We start from the raw sequence: 16,722 nt of genomic DNA on the forward strand, positions 1-16,722 counted from the left end.
AAAGTGGGAGTGGAGAGAAACAATATTTCTAGATTAATGTATTTTAAGATGTGATTTTAAATACATATATATAGATAAATTAAATGTTACAAGAGATATTACTAAAGTTTTATATATTCAAGAAGGTCAAAATTTCTGGGGGAGATCTTCTCATTGGGAGAACAGGGGTTTATCTTTTTTAAGGTCATTTGGGCACACAGTTTTTTATGTGGTGGTCTGGGAACTCAATCCGTAATTTAAGTACTTTATGGAAAAGCAACTGACTCAGAAATGAACTTTAGAATAAAGACCTCTTATAAATTAAGGACTACCTTTATGAATGTTTACTTACATTAATTCTGAGAAACTCCTGAGGATAAGACTATAAATTCTGGTAGGGCCAAGCATAATTTATAACTGTATACCATCTACAGTTTCTGTGGCTGGTTAGGTCTGTCATTTTGAGCACGATGCAAATAAGATGAACATTGAATCTGCATCTCAAATGGCTTTCTTCCAGTTCAGTTAAAAAAAATTGACTGAACCCTTTGACCTTAGACCAATTAACCTCTCTAAACATCAGTTTCTCCTTCTCTGTAAGTATAATCATATTACTTACCTCATATGGTTGATGGAGGAATTAAATGAGAAAATCTGTGTAAAGTCCTTAGCACAGTGCCCACAACTAAAAATGCTAGCTATGATGATGATCATGAAGAGGGTGATAATGGCACGTGTGGCACTGAGCCAAGAACTGGAGATAGAAAGATGACCAAGATGTGGTCGGTGCCCTCAAAAGGGCTTATCGTCTAGTGTGGAGACAGACACATAATCAGGGATAGCTGAGTGAGGATAAATTTCTAAACAATTACTTGGACACAAATTATATTTTAAATCTTTGTTAGTGATAACAAAGTCTATAGTTAGTATAATTAGTATGTCATTGGTCATAAGCGAGATAGGTGAAAAATGTGGGTGAATAAGCACAAACTCATCTTTGCAGCTGGAGAAACAAAGTGAATGCCCTTTTGGGTCAGCAGTGTCACAGTTGTATACAAAAGACAGCCATAGCTATGGTGACACAATAATGTGGTTGTGCTCCAGGTAATGACAGTCTAGTTATTTGCAATGGGTTTTAGAGATTGAAGAACAAAGTAGATCATGAAATACTACGTAATATCCAAAAATGAAAGAGGTAAATTTTAAGATTGAAAATTATAGACTAATAGAACACATCTAAAAGTTTACTAGTTATCAAAATAAAGAAAAAAAAAGACAATCTGAAGTACAAATTGATATAATTTTAAGAAAAGAAGGCCCTCAACAAGAAAAACCAAATATTTATAAAGCAAAAAAGCGTCACCAAGATAGTAAGTTTTCATCATTTTTATAGAGAGATTTTGATGTTAAAAGCAGAGCATCGTTAAATTGGCTTACGAAGTTGGCAATATAGATAAAAAAGATGATTTACTAAATGCCAGGTGAGAATGAGATTTGATTTTGTTGAAAGTGTGGAAACTATATATAATTTTTAAAATATAGAAGGACAAACCAGGCAGATATGCTCCAAATAGGCTTCTAATAAAGAGTTTCAATCAGCTACTCTTTTAGTTAACCCTGTGCTGCTTAAAGTCTTTAAATGTCCTTAAAAAATCATACCAGGGTGTCCCCAGAGCCTCCAGTTTCCAGTAACGGATGAGTTCAACCCCCAACCCCCAATGCGCTACACACACAGTAACTTCCTCTTCCTCCCTACACCTTGTTTGATCATGTTTGGGGGTTCAGATAACCAGGCAACACTGGGATATATCCTTCCTTATGTACCTTCTTAAAAAATCTTTACTCAGTGAGGGAGAGCTGAAGGGAATTAGGCCTATCCCCTCCTAGCCTGCGGTCACATTCATTCTCTAAACAGAGAAGCCTAACGAAAGCAGGACATGGCAGAGCCATCTCCAGCAGTCTTTTAACTTGCACACAGCTTCAACAATTACACAACATTTTAAATCAAATGTAACGAATGTTGCTTTTCAAGACCAGGCCAGGTGACTAACGTGAGTTTCAGCATCATACTACCTCATCCAACGCCCCTTAACCTTCCCAGTGGAGCCATTCTCTTCACCAGGACAGAGACATTCATGATGGACTTGCGTCCACAGTGCTGCTTCCTGAAGTCTTGGAAAGAAGAGTGTCTCAAAGATGCTCTATGTCATATGTCTCCCTCACCAGATGACTGAGAACCAATAACTTTCTCATAGACTGGGAATAATAATAATAATGATGATTATGATAATAACATCAAATATTTAATGAGATTATATAACTTACCTAAAGTAATAGTTAGTGGAGGAACTAGGCCTCAAATCCAGGCAGTCTGTCTTGTGAACCACCATTCTTAGTCATCCTACTTGACACTCATAGGTAACCAGTCTTACCAGAACGGGCCCTTTATTTAGAATTCAGGCCAACCTTGACAAAGCCTTCATAATGGCTCTGATGAGCAAAGCAGAAAAAACAAAGCAAAACAAAACCCCAAAACACAAAGCAAACCTTCCGACCTCTGAAAAACAAACAAGTTCATCCATTAGCAGATGTGATTTTGTTTACTTTTCCCATGTAGGTCACTGAGACTTAACAATGATCTCAGAGCGGTACATCAAGGGGTGTCAAGGGGAGTCAACCTTTCTTCCTATGCAGATATGTCTATATGATCCTTGAATTATAGGTTGGTGTATGATGTCTTCAAGAAACAGGGGATTCCAGGGATACCTGTCTACTTCTTGGGCAACTACAAGCTATGCTGATTCCATTTGAGCATTTGAGGCATCCTTCAATGAAAATGGCCAAACAAGAATACTCTGCCTGAAGGGACTTGAGGACACGGGGAGGGGGGAGGGTAAATTGGGATGAAGTGAGAGCGTGGCATTGACATACATACACTACCAAATGTAAAATAGATAGCTATTGGGAAGCAGCCACATAGCACAGGGAGACCAGCTTGGTGCTTTGTGACCACCTAGAGGGGTGGGGTAGGGAGGGTGGGAGGGAGACGCAAGAGGGAGGAGATATGGGGATATATGTATACATATAGCTGATTCACTTCGTTATAAAGCAGAAATTAAAACAACATTGTAAAGCAATTATATTCCAATAAAGATTAAAAAAAAAAAAAAAAAGAATACTCTGCCTACCATGATATTATCAGGGTGCATTCAAGTTCCACCTCTGCTCTCTAAAAGCTGTGGCAATTTGGGTAAATTACTTAATCTCCCTACGCCTCAGTTTCCTTATTGTAAAGTGACGATAATACAACTACTTCATAGGGTCTTGTGAAGATTAAGTGAGTTAATGTATGTAAAGTACTTAGAATAGTGCCTGGCGTATAATAAATGCTATATAAGTAGTATAATGGTGGTTGCTATATTCTCTCCATTTCTACATACACACACACCCTTATATATACAATACACACACACACACACACACACACACACACACGCACACACACACACAACAGTACGGATCCACATTGTTCAAGCTTCAGGATCCTCCCTGCTGTCTGATTCCTAGGATTACCGATGGGAGTAAGGCATGGTGATTCCTCCTGGCAGGGTCTCACAGTTTTTCTGACTGCCTGTGCAAGCACCAGATAGGCCTACTCACAGAAGTAAACATACTGGGCAACTTGGTGCAAGTCTTAAGATGTTAGTGCCATTGAGCATGACATTTCTAATATCTTTACATATCTACTTTACTGGACCAATCAACCAAAATGCATCCTACCATCATTTCATATTTTTCATTCCCCTTAAGTATGGAAGCCCAGCAACTACCCATTACCCATTTTTCTTCTCTTAAAAGAGCTACTCAAATGCAAACCCTCCAGGAGACAGTCTCCTTTCCAAGGTTACACATGTACTGTGAAGTCTATTCTAAAGGTTCTCTTGCTAATAGCAGTTCCTTCAGTCAGAAATTCAGAGAAAATAAAAATCTAATGTGACTCTCAGAATCTCTAGAATTACCAAAAATAAAGTTTTTCAGATTTCTCCTCAACTTAATTCCCAGGACATGTTCAATTTGCCCTTTATCACGATATAAATTCTTAGATAACCTTTTGACTGAAGAACATCATGCTCCCCAATACCCCGTCTCAGATTCTGGCATAAGTCTTATGAGCCAAGCTCCAGCAGTTAGTTATATGTCCTTCTGTTGTGTTGTATATCCTCTCCCTTTTCTTCAAAGCTACAGCTCACTTAAAAAAGATCAGAGCAGGGGACTTCCCTGGTGGTCCAGTGGTTAAGACTCCACACTTCCACTGCAGGGGGTGTGGGTTCTATCCCTGGTCGGGGAACAAGGATCCCACATGCCATGCGGTGTGGCCAAAAAATTTAAAAAAAAAGGTCAGAGCAATCACATCTAAAATACAATCTAGGGACTTCTCTGGTAGTCCAGTGGTAAAGAATCCGCCTTCCAATGCAGGGGACACGGGTTTGATCCCTGGTCAGGGAACTAAGATCCCAAATGCCGCGGGGCAACTAAGCCCGTGTGCCACAACTACTGAGCTTGAGTGCCTCAACTAAAGCCCGAGTGCCGCAAACTACAGAACCCATGCACCCTGGAGCATGTGCACCACAACTAGAGAAGAGAAAACCCGCACGCCACAACTAGAGAGAAGCCCACGCACCACAACGAAGGATCCCGCAAACCTCAACGAAGATCCCGTATGCTGCAACTAAAACCCATTGCAACCAAAAAATAAATTAAATAAATAAATAAATAATAAATCTTAAAAAAAAATAAAATAAAACACAATCTACATTCCCACCCAAAGTCATGGTCAACTCCAAATCTATTTAGTCCTCATGATGTTCCTGTTAATATTATATATTTCAGAATTCAGCAAAATTGCTACCTAGTCTATGCTGACAATTTTGCAATGTTCAGTATAACTTTCTTTAACCTTTTACTTAGATTCAAAATAAGCACATGAGTCAAAACAAATAGTATTAAAAGTTAAAAATTTTTGGCTCCCTTTCATTTTATCCTCATGAGAAATTAAAATATTTTCAACTATTTTAATAATTTATTCATGTGGTAGGTTATTCATACCCCCCATACAAAAAACTACTTCTATTTTTTAAATCAATGAAATTTATAAAAACTCATTTTTAATTAAAAAAATAATACCAGCCTAAGTATCATCCTTGACTTACAATTTATTTTTATTTTTTTTACATCTTTACTGGAGTATAATTGCTTTACAATGTTGTGTTAGTTTCTACTGTACAACAAAGTGAACCAGCTATATGTATACATATATCCCCATATACCCTCCCTCTTCAGCCTCCCTCCCACCCTCCCTATCCCACCCCTCTAGGTGGTCACAAAGCACCAAGTTGATCTCCCTGTGCTATGCAGCTGCTTCCCACTAGCTACCTATTTTACATTTGGTAGTGTGTATATGGCAATGCTACTCTCTCACTTCGTCCCAGCTTACCCTTCCCCCTCCCCATGTCCTCAAGTCCATTCTCTACATCTGCATCTTTATTCCTGTCCTGCCCCTAGGTTCATCAGAACCTTTTTTTTTTTTTTAGATTCCATATACATGTGTTAGCATACACATGTTTTTCTCTTTCTGACTTACTTCACTGTGTATGACAGACTCTAGGTCCATGCACCTCACTACAAATAACTCAATTTCATTCCTTTTTATGGCTGAGTAGTATTCCATTGTATGTATGTGCCACATCTTCTTTATCCATTCATCTGTCAATGGACACTTAGGTTGCTTCCATGTCCTGGCTATTGTAAATAGAGCTGCAATGAACATTGTGGTACATGACTCTTTTTGAATTACAGTTTTCTCAGGGTATATGCCCAGGAGTGGGACTGCTGGGTCATAAGGTAGTTCTATTTTTAGTTTTCTAAGGAACCTCCATACTGTTCTCCATAGTGGCTGTATCAATTTACATTCCCACCAACAGTGCAAGAGGGTTCCCTTTTCTCCACACCCTCTCCAGCATTTACTGTTTGTAGATTTTTTGATGATGGTCATTCTGACTGGTGTGAGGTGATACCTCATTGTAGTTTTGATTTGCATTTCTCTAATGATTAGTGATGTTGAGCTCTTTTCATGTGTTTGTGGGCAATCTGTATGTCTTCTTTGGAGAAATGTCTATTGAGGTCTTCTGCCTATTTCTGGATTGGGTTGTTTGTTTTTCTGATATTGAGCTGCATGAGCAGCTTGTATATTTTGGAGATTAATCCTTTGTCAGTTGCTTCATTTGCAAATATTTTCTCCCATTCTGAGGGTTGTCTTTTCGTTTTGTTTATGGTTTCCTTTGCTGTGCAAAAGCTTTTAAGTTTCATTAGGCCCCATTTGTTTGTTTATGTTTTTATTTCCATTACTCTAGGAGGTGGGTCAAAAAGGATCTTGCTGTGATTTATGTCACAGAGTGTTCTGCCTATGTTTTCCTCCAAGAGTTTTATAGTGTCTGGCCTTACATTTAGGTCTTCTAACCATTTTGAGTTTATTTTTGTGTATGGTGTTAGGAAGTGTTCTAATTTCATTTTTACATGTAGCTGTCCAGTTTTCCCAGCACCACTTATTGAAAAGGCTGTCTTTTCTCCATTGTATACTCTTGCCTCCTTTGTCAAAGATAAAGTGACCATATGTGCCTGGGTTTATCTCTGGGCTTTCTATCCTGTTCCACTGATCTATATTTCTGCTTTTGTGCCAGTACCATACTGTCTTGATTACTGTAGCTTTGTAGTATAGTCTGAAGTCAGGGAGCCTGATTCCTCCAGCTCCGTTTTTCTTTCTCAAGATTGCTTTGGCCATTCAGGGTCTTTTGTGTTTCCATACAAATTGTAAAATTTCTTTTTCTAGTTCTGTGAAAAATGCCATTGGTAATTTGATAGGGATTGCATTGAATCTGTAGATTGCTTTGGGTAATATACTGACTTACATTTTGAACTTTCCTTAAAGAGCTAGATCCCTTGAGAGAATAACAGATACAGCTATGACCAAGGCCAGCTCAGAAGTGTCTAATGGAGGATAATATGCTGGTGGGGAAGAAATGTTGGCACTTTACTCAACTCCTAGCTTTGGCCACCAAGTGGTGCTATCAATTCAGAGTGAACTGGCATTGGGGGAGTAGGGTTGAGTGGCTTTTGGTGGGTAAAGTATAAAACCAGTCAGTAAATGCAGAGGACACTCACAAGTCGGATGTTCATAATTCTGTGTACTGTGAATTCACGTATCATCTCCCACTCAGTGTTATCAGTATAAAAACAAGGGAGAAAATAAATTCATATACTCTTATTTTGATGGCAAAGTCCATTGCACTCTGTCAGGAAAATAACTGTTTATATATAAATATTTGTCCCAAACTTTATCCTTTCAGGCTATGTAGCTATAAAAATAATCACACTATTTTGATTAATCTTCCTCCCTCTACAACATTGATCCAAATCCCCCCATTAAAACAAAAACAAAAAACCTTTACAGAAAAAACTATTCAGCGATAAGCATTACAAATTAATCAGTAATGTTAAGCATTTAAAAATATCTAATTTAATTTTAAAAATAGATATCAGCTCAATGGTTTTTCCTTAATTTCTATTGTAAACTTTTCCTGAGGAAATAGTTCCTCTGAGTGGATGAATGCCTTTCACATTCCAGCTTAGAAGTGACATGTGGGAACAGGGAACAGATGCAATGACTATATGTTTAGTTTTCTTATGTGATGCACCTAGAGGCCTATGAAGAATGTTAAAAGCATAACTAAAAGCTAAAAAAAAAAAAGAGACATAATAATTTACAATCCACTAGAAGAAGAACTGGAATAGGTTCACTGCTATTCAATTAGACAGTTCTATCCCAAAGATGAGGAGACTTAGTAAGAACCAGTATGTACCCAGTTGTCGCTGTACATGAACATCTGTGTTTTCTGAGAAAAATGTTTCCATCTGGAAAGACTGGGAGAAAAGTGTTGGAGCAGAGCTTACATCCTTCCATAAACTACCTTTATTTTCACTCTGGACAGGGGAGGCAATTCACATGTGCTTATCCATCTCTATTGTCATACTTTGTTAAATCAAATTATGAAATCTTGGTTAAGCTTCTTAGGATAGCATCAAGATGAAACAGAAGAGCAGAACATACATTTGCAAAGTTGGTTCTTACATGGATGTCCTAAAATAAATTTCTCAGATACAGTGCTTAAGTTGTTTATTTCTGTATGTACCTCACAAAACTATATAACTAGTATGTCAATTCACTGAAACTTATATGGGTTGGGGGACTAGCAAAATTCCTAAGGCTCTCTCCTAGTTATTTATTTAGTTGTGAAAGTGTTCACAGAAACATTTATCAGTTAGTTTTTATATATAAGACAAGGATTAACGCCCCCCTCCCCCAAAATTAAAAGCCCAACAACTTTCCAGTCTTATGACAAATTGCCAAACCAGTTCTTCAGGCATTTCTTGGGAGAGAGAGCATGCACATGCACGCATGAGTGTATGTTTTGAGGGAAGAGAAGAGTTATAATAGAATGAGGGATAAGCATATTACTTAGAAGCAAAGGAAAATTTTAAAGTAAAGGTAGAAACAATAATAAATAACAAAACCACTACTATGACTGATGGCAGCTACTTTCATATTGAGCACTAAGCCTCTGCCAGGCTCTGTGCTAAGTACTCTTATACAAATTTTATCTATATCTGTAGCAATATATTTTAGACTCCCAATAACCTTCTGAAATAGGTTTCATCAGCCTTTAAAAAAAATTAACAGAGGAAATAGGGGCTCAGAGAGGATAAGTAACTTGTCCAAGACCACCCAGATTCTAGGTGGCATCTTGCTGATTTTCAAGTCTATGCTCTTGAATCTCTATGTTATGTTACTTCCTTTAGCACTTGTAACACTGTGAGTTTAGCATATCTTAGCCCCTTGTTTCTCAAAATGTGATCTGTGGATCACCTGTATTAGAATTGCCTAGAATATGGGCTCCACCACAGATCCACTGAATCAGAATCGGTTAGGCGGGGCCTGGGAATCTGTATTTTAAACAAACTCCTCAGGTGTTTTTTTAAGGCAGATAAAAGTTTGAGAACCAATGTCTTAGCCCTTTCACAAATAAGTCAACGAGTTTTTTTTTTTTTAAAGAAATGATGATATTCCATGTATAAGATGTTATTTTAGCATTGGCATGACATTACACAAATTTAATTTCACATTCAGAAGAAAAACATGTTGCTGCCAAATCAGTTCAAATGCCTAAATTTTATTTCATAGATAGTTGCTGAGAAAAACACATTTTCCTGGAATTTCTACTTTTTTAAGTGTTAAAAATTTTTATTGCAGTCTAGAATAAGGATGTACCTCACTTTAGGCAATAGATATGTTCCAAATTGAAAATTATGGTGATGTGATAATTCTTTAGGTTCAAAAAATATATTTTATATTTCTAATTCAAAATTTCTAGAAGTGGAAAATACTACCTAAATATCACCAGTAGATATTATATACATTTGTTCCCCTCGATAAATGAACAAACATGAGTCAGCAGATGAAAAAGTCACCTTCAGACTATGTAGTAAAAAGCTGGGACATACAGTGTGTGCCAAGGAGAGAAGAAACAAATGTTAGAAATGAGAACCGCAGGGGGTTCTTTACATTTTGAATCAGAGATTCCTTTCTAGAAATCCTATGATCCATGGACTTCCCTGGCAGTCCAGTGGTTAAGACTCCACCTTTCCAATGCAGGGGGTGTGGTTAGATCCCTGGCCAGGGAACTAAGATCCCACATGCCAAGCGGTGCAGCAAAAAAAAAAAAAAAAAATTAGAAAATCTATGATCCAATATCTATTGCATGAACTAGAATGATCCAACAACAGTTGTGTGCTACTACTTCGAAATATAATTTATATATTTTCCATCTTTAAATAATACGAATAATGAAATGCAGATAGAAACAGTTATGAAGGATGCTTGAATTAGCTGAACAAATTGTGAGAGTAAAGAAATTCTGAAAGTAGGACAACAGTTTTAATTTTTCTTGTAACTACAGAAGGAAAAAACTATAGAAAGAAAAGAAGTTAGGAATACTACCGATTTTTAAAACAGAAGGTATTAAAAAAGAAAAGAGCAAAAACAGTGTAAGCACCTTAAAATGTAAACTCTCCTCTTAAAACAAACTTTACTATTTTCTTCACACTGTATTTTATTCATTATTGATCATTTTCAATAATCAAAGGACTATCCCAGTATATGTAACACATAGTAATAAATAAAATGCATAAATGTGCCAAGAGAACAATATTAACTTATTATAAATATTTCATTTAGTGTTTGATGGTGATATTCCTAATATATTAGTGTTTTTCATCTTTTGGTATTTTTTATTTCAAAGGAGACCTCGACAAATTTAAGTATTAAAGGGATCATATAAATAATAATAGCTGACATTTACTGAACTCTGTATATGTACCAGGCACTGTAAAAATGATTGATATAAGGTATCTAATTCTCACAATTCTCTTAGCTGCCACACCACATCAACTCTGACGCAGTGTGAGAAAATTTGAACTAATTATATTCACTAACCAGGGTTAAGTTTTAACACTCAGTGTATAGTGCCTTAGGCATAACAAGGCTCAAAAAATATTTGTTGAATGAATGAAAATCACAAGACATAAAAGGATAAATGAATTTCACCCTTTATGGGAATTAAAGTAGGTTCTTTCCCCCAGTTTTTATGTTTCAAGCTGTAGCATCTTCATTCTATGAAAGTGGGAGCTAAGGCTCATAGCTCTGAAGCTGGGCTAGTAAGCAGGAATGCATATAGCACAGTAGAACGGGATTCTGGCTATCATTCTCCCAGCCAGAGTTCCAACTCACCACTGGAAGGGCTAAGCCTAATGTTTTCAGATGAAGGTATGCTGAGGATTAAGCTTGGAAGAAAAGCCTCTCCTGTAGTTATGCTACAGCAATGGAGGACAGATGGGCTTCAGTACTTAATGGACAGAAGTACCAGAGAGAAGGTTCACGTGGAGACCTTGGAGAACTGGGCCTTGGCTCACTGTTCTTCCACCTGGCTATGACTCTGCTAATCAAGGATGTGACAGAATCAATCCTTTGACATATTTTTTGAATGCTTTTTATTTTTCTGAGTATTGGATTAGAATATAATTTCATGAAACTGTACTATTTCTTGCAATTAGAAAGTGATTTTATATTATTTCATATTCTTGGAGTTAGGTGAGATAAAGTAACTAAAATCTTGACACAGCTAAAAACACACAGACACACAAAACAGACACCACATTTACCAAAAGTATGTTAGCATTTTACTTCCAACAAGGAATGGATTCTATCAACTCTTAGACTCTATCAAAGGATGTGGCTCATTGCCTTTGGAAATTGTGTTAAACAGTCACTTTGTACAAAATTTTCAGACATAAAATGTTAATTTTTTTTTTTTTTTACTGGCTTCTTGATAATGACACAAATTTAATTCCCTATGAATTTTCATTTATAATTATCTTATCAGGGAACAATAGCTAAGTCTATACTATCTCGGAACTTTAGAGATCATTTTATTTACTTTATAGCACCAAATTCACTTAATTTGTTTTTACTTATGAAAGTTCCTTTGCAGAGACAGTATTATAATCTTGCCTATTTCATATTTTATGTCTGTAGAAATCAAATGGAAACACTCTACTTTAATAAACTAAAAACTTCATTTTCTATTTCACCATGGTATGTCATATGGTGACAGAAAAAAATTTCTTTAATGAGAAATCTACAGTTCTTAATTTTCTTTTTTAGTTTTGTAAGTAAAATGCCAAAATAGATATCTCACTTAGTTTAATGTATATTTTTAATGACATGGCCTCTTTTCTCATTGTAACTTATATGAAAATAGATATACTATAGCTATTAAAAAAGAATCTCTACATAATGACATTTTATTACATGGATACTATTTCCTATCCATACTTGTAAGAAGCACAGAAATATCATACTAACTGATAGAGGATATAGAATAACCAGATATAAAAAAACTTCTAAAACTTCCATTTTATTTAGAAGATAGCTTCTATTTTTTGCCGACTTTATCAACTATGATTGTCCAAGTTATTCCTATTACTATAGGGTTCCCTCCTTTCACTTTGTTATAAGTGTGAATAAATTACAATGTCTTAAGCCATGTGAACAAAATGCAATGTACAAAAATATGATTTTTCAGGATAAGAGAAAATTTAAAGAATAGTATATAGAAATATCAGAAATACATGTGTTAAATGTGAGAAAAGTTGCCAAAAATTTTCTCTACACAAAACCTGAGAAGTGTTACTGTATTAAACTTCCTTTCCTTCCTTCCCTGGTTATTTATTAGCAGCATAGAATCAGTTTAACTCTAAGTTCAGATGTCTTTACATATAAAAATATACCCAGTTTTGGTTTTCATTTTCCCTTTCTAGATATGGGTATGGTGAGGGATAGAGTTGACTACTCCCAATCTCCTAGTAAGTGTACAGTGACTGCCAGAGAAAAGAGACAGAGCTGGTGAAAAATATGTTCCTTACAAATATATAATTTAACTATCATAAAATGTTTTTTAAACAAAGAAGACATTTTTACAGTATTCACTGAGGCAATCTTAACTTTATGCTGTTATCCATACTCTAAACCATAAAAACTACACTATCTGCCACTTTCTAAATCATAGAATCAAATGGTCTATATAGACCCTGTTTTAATGTTAATGAATTTATAGACACAAATAGCTAGCATCAAGGCTAGAGTGAAAAGCAGAACACTTCAATCATTTAATACAGCTAAAGGGGCAGATTAGAGATCAATAACAAAATCACCTGGTAAAAAAGGAAAAAGGTGTTGCATTAAAAGGCTTTTTGCTTTATATGTGAAACAATACTGAGAAACATGTATTTTAGCACTTGTACTCAACAGGCACTCCAAACTATGCACTGATGAGAACAGAAACCCATCCTTTCTAATCATCTTGTGACAAAAGCTAAAAGACACATCCTATTAACTACTGATCTCAACTGCTAATGCGGAGTACTTCCTGGTGCCTTTTATGTAGAATGCTGCTATTAAAAAACCACTAAACATTCACTGTGAACAGCACAGAATCATTCATCTTTTATCAGCATCTCTTGTTAGAAGAGTATGAGTGGGGCTGAAGGTGTCATTGATATTATGGAGTGGAAATTAATCAGAAATTTTTCTCATATTTTCCTCATCTCACTAATTTACTTTTGTACAAATTTCCTCCTGTTAAAAAGTTCATACCCAACCCCCTGTTGTACTCTTTTAAGTTGAGAATATTCAACGAGTGCGTCCACTGAAAAGCACCAAGTCCTAACACAAAAAGCATTCGAAATTCTCATTTAGTTGTCTTTATTTTGCTAGCGCCATGTGGTCCTTGAAGATGTAGAAAACACGGGAAGCTGAGTAAAGATCAGAGCAAGCTCATTAGCATTCTGACAAAATTGGAGTGGTGGAGATGTATAGTTTGCCTAGTTTGTCGTTTTGAAAGCTACCGGTGGTAAGCTTTCTATTTCATTGTGCTTTTGTCTTTTGGGGGGGTTTCAAAGCAGCAGGGTATTTGTTAGCCCTAGGTTTGCACAATGCATTGTGGGAACCTTTCCTGCACATTCAGCCCTATATAGTATCATTCCAGTCTGAGTCAAAAAGTTTTTTTTTTTCACCATTTATAAGAAAGGACATGTGTGTGAATCTTAGTGCACACCCTCAATACATTTATCACAGTTTTGCCTTTCTCTTTTGCCTGAATCATAATGTCCACAAAAAGTCAGAATAAGAATCTGAAGGACATAATTTTCAATCTTATAAAAATGTCATTCATTTCAGACCACAACATTAAAACATTAATTTATTTTCTGCTCTTTGTCGTAAACAACTAACAACAACCCGCAGGACTGATAAAGTTAGTTAAAATTCAAAACCTTACTGCTTACTATAATAGACTTTAATTCTATTTTTGAAAATAGTATAGAGGAAAAGAAGTGGTTTATGTTTTAGAATTTATGTAAATAAAGAATACCCCTTAGAAGACTTAAATAAGTTATTACCCTAGTCATTTGATTTTCTTCATCGTCTTCTTTTTCTTTTCTTTTCCTTTTTTTTTTTCTTAAACATAAGGCTCACTTTGAAGAGCTAAATGGGCTACATTAATGCTACTATTCAGCATGAATGTTTCCAAGTTGCAATGAAATGGATAAAGGTCTTTGGGGATGAATTTATCTGCTAAATCCTTGTGGTTGCCCTCCTATCTTGGATGATGACCCAAAAGAATGTCAACAGCTCATTTTCCCAGAGAGCTGGAAGGAGTCCCTATGCAAGCATAATCTGCACATTCTCAAAGAACCATTTCAAACATTATATTTCACAAGCGGTTTTAAGTGATTTTCCTCTCATCTCTAGTATCCTAACAGTACTTTGGATATCCATGCCTCTGAAATGAGGGCTAAACAAAGTTTACACATGAATTCTACATATGGCATAGAAATTTTTAGATTTATTTTCAATATATATTTTAGAAACACGGTTATCTTGTTACAATAATATATTTATGGCACTGAGTTAAATGTCTAAACTAAAGATTAGTAACCAATTTTTTTCTATTATAAAAAATGTGCTTTTTTATTATTAGTTGTCATTTTGCTTAGAATCAAACCTTATTTATGAGAAGTGTTCATAGTTTTTCTTAATTTCCAATTATTAAAAACCTAGGGGAAGCTAAAGAGCAGTGATGAGTGCAATATAGTATATGAGTATTCTGGTAAAAATAGTTAACAGTAAGAGAATGGATCATTTCTATATGAAGCCTCTGACAGAATAGCATTTGGTTATATTCCATTTTATTTCCTTTGTACAGTAAGAAACCACTAGACTAAGTGATATGTTGTCATGGGGGGGGTAGATTTTATATATTAACTATTCATATTATATTAGAGCATGTAATTAAAATGATACAACTTTTTCTTTATTTCTAATTTAAGCTCTAATTTTCACCCCTTTAGGCTTTCCTTAGGCTTTCTTCTACAATTTAAAAATCATTTTTAAAACAAACAAAAACAAAAAAAACTATGTATAATTTTGTGGTTATAGTGTGAGCCTATTTATATATTGTTAGAACATGAAACTTGAGTAACTTATAGCTTAACATTTAAGTGTATCCCAACATTGAGCTGTTCTACTGCTAGCTTTAAAACTATTTTAAAAATGGATGTTACCACAGTAATAATGACAGAATTAGTTCTATACTTTGCAATATGAGTATAGCCACAAAAATTATTTATCTACTTCACTGCATTCTCCTACCAAAGTTTCTTGAATAAAATCGTCTGGAGTACGTATCAAATTAGAGAGCAGTCAGGAGTGTCTAAGTCCAGCTTTAAAACAAATATCTTAACAATTACTTAGCCATATGGAAAATAGGGTATGTCTCTCCTAAAACCATTTAAAAAATATATTGTCTATCTTGAATTTAGACTTCATTAGAAACCATTTCTGACTTGTAATACCAAGATTGCTGAAATACCACCTTTTAAACAACCATGAAAAGACATGTAAAAAAGCTGAACTCTTTAAAGCTGCCAATGAATGATTTTGATTTTTAAAGCATAAAAAAAAATGGAGTTAGAGCATTATGAGTAAACAAACGCAGTTTTGTATAGTTAGATACAGATACACACATGCTAATGTAGCTTTTTTTACATTATGCCAAATTTGAAGCCTCTTCACAAGTGTTCACATTGTACTTGTGTTTGGGTTCCTACGACTTAAAGGCCAGATGCTTTTCACAAATGACCAACAGTTGTAGTTAGAATAAATTAATGATTGATTTTTTTAAAGCTTTGATGGAATTAAGCATACTTCTTTTCTCAATGTGCCTATGTGAATGTTTGCCCGTTAAACTTTTTTTTTTTTTTTTTTTGACAAGTGAGGCCACCCGGCAGAAAACAACTGATGCAAAACCCAGGAGTAATCCCTCTGTTTAGTTCAACACTATGGTTAGCCTTAACACCGCCTCTATTATCCAATGGATTTAGAGAAACTTTCATTTATTTGTTGGCCTCAGTTTTCAATTCCATTGCCCTCTTTAAGAAACCTAGACTTATTCCTATGTAAATACATTTGCATACTGGTACAGTGAAATGTTCTAGAATTTTTATTACTCTACTAAGCTAAATAGGGGCTGTGTACATATGTAGCTTGAAAGATAAAGAGTCAAGATAGAATCATTACTAAGGATTTTAAACATACTGCAATAAACCTATAATGTCCATGGTCCAAGACTGATTTAGTTATTTCCAACAATATTTTAACAATATACAGTCATCTATTTTACAAAACCTAAAGCCACTGGAACCTAAGAAATGTATTTTATTATCACAAAATCAGTGTCAACTTACTACATTAAAATGTGTTATTTTTTTCCTATAGGAATCTTTTAAAGTATATATTTTTACTATAGAGAATATTTTACATTCTCTAGCGTTCAGAGTCTAAACTACAAAAGGTTACTCTACATGAGATAAGTAAGTAGAATATGAATTTTTAGTTTATTTAGGAGATTCAAATTAGGGATTCACTTAGCTGTGTGTATACTATAGCAATCTATATTGTTTTTCTCTAAACATTTACTTAAATAAATGAACTGTATAACAAACAGCATGGCTTAG

At 35.1% G+C, this 16,722-nt stretch overlaps 1 protein-coding gene across 13 annotated transcripts in view; it reads right to left on the bottom strand.

The window, feature by feature from the left end:
* The window catches only part of EHBP1 (EH domain binding protein 1), a 333,981-nt gene that overhangs the window by 14,834 nt on the left and 302,425 nt on the right, over nt 1–16,722 (bottom strand). The gene's annotated exons all lie outside the window — the stretch shown is intronic.

This window comes from Balaenoptera borealis (genome assembly GCF_965194805.1).
Source record: "Balaenoptera borealis genome assembly, chromosome: 15".
In the NCBI taxonomy this organism is placed as follows: domain Eukaryota; kingdom Metazoa; phylum Chordata; class Mammalia; order Artiodactyla; family Balaenopteridae; genus Balaenoptera; species Balaenoptera borealis.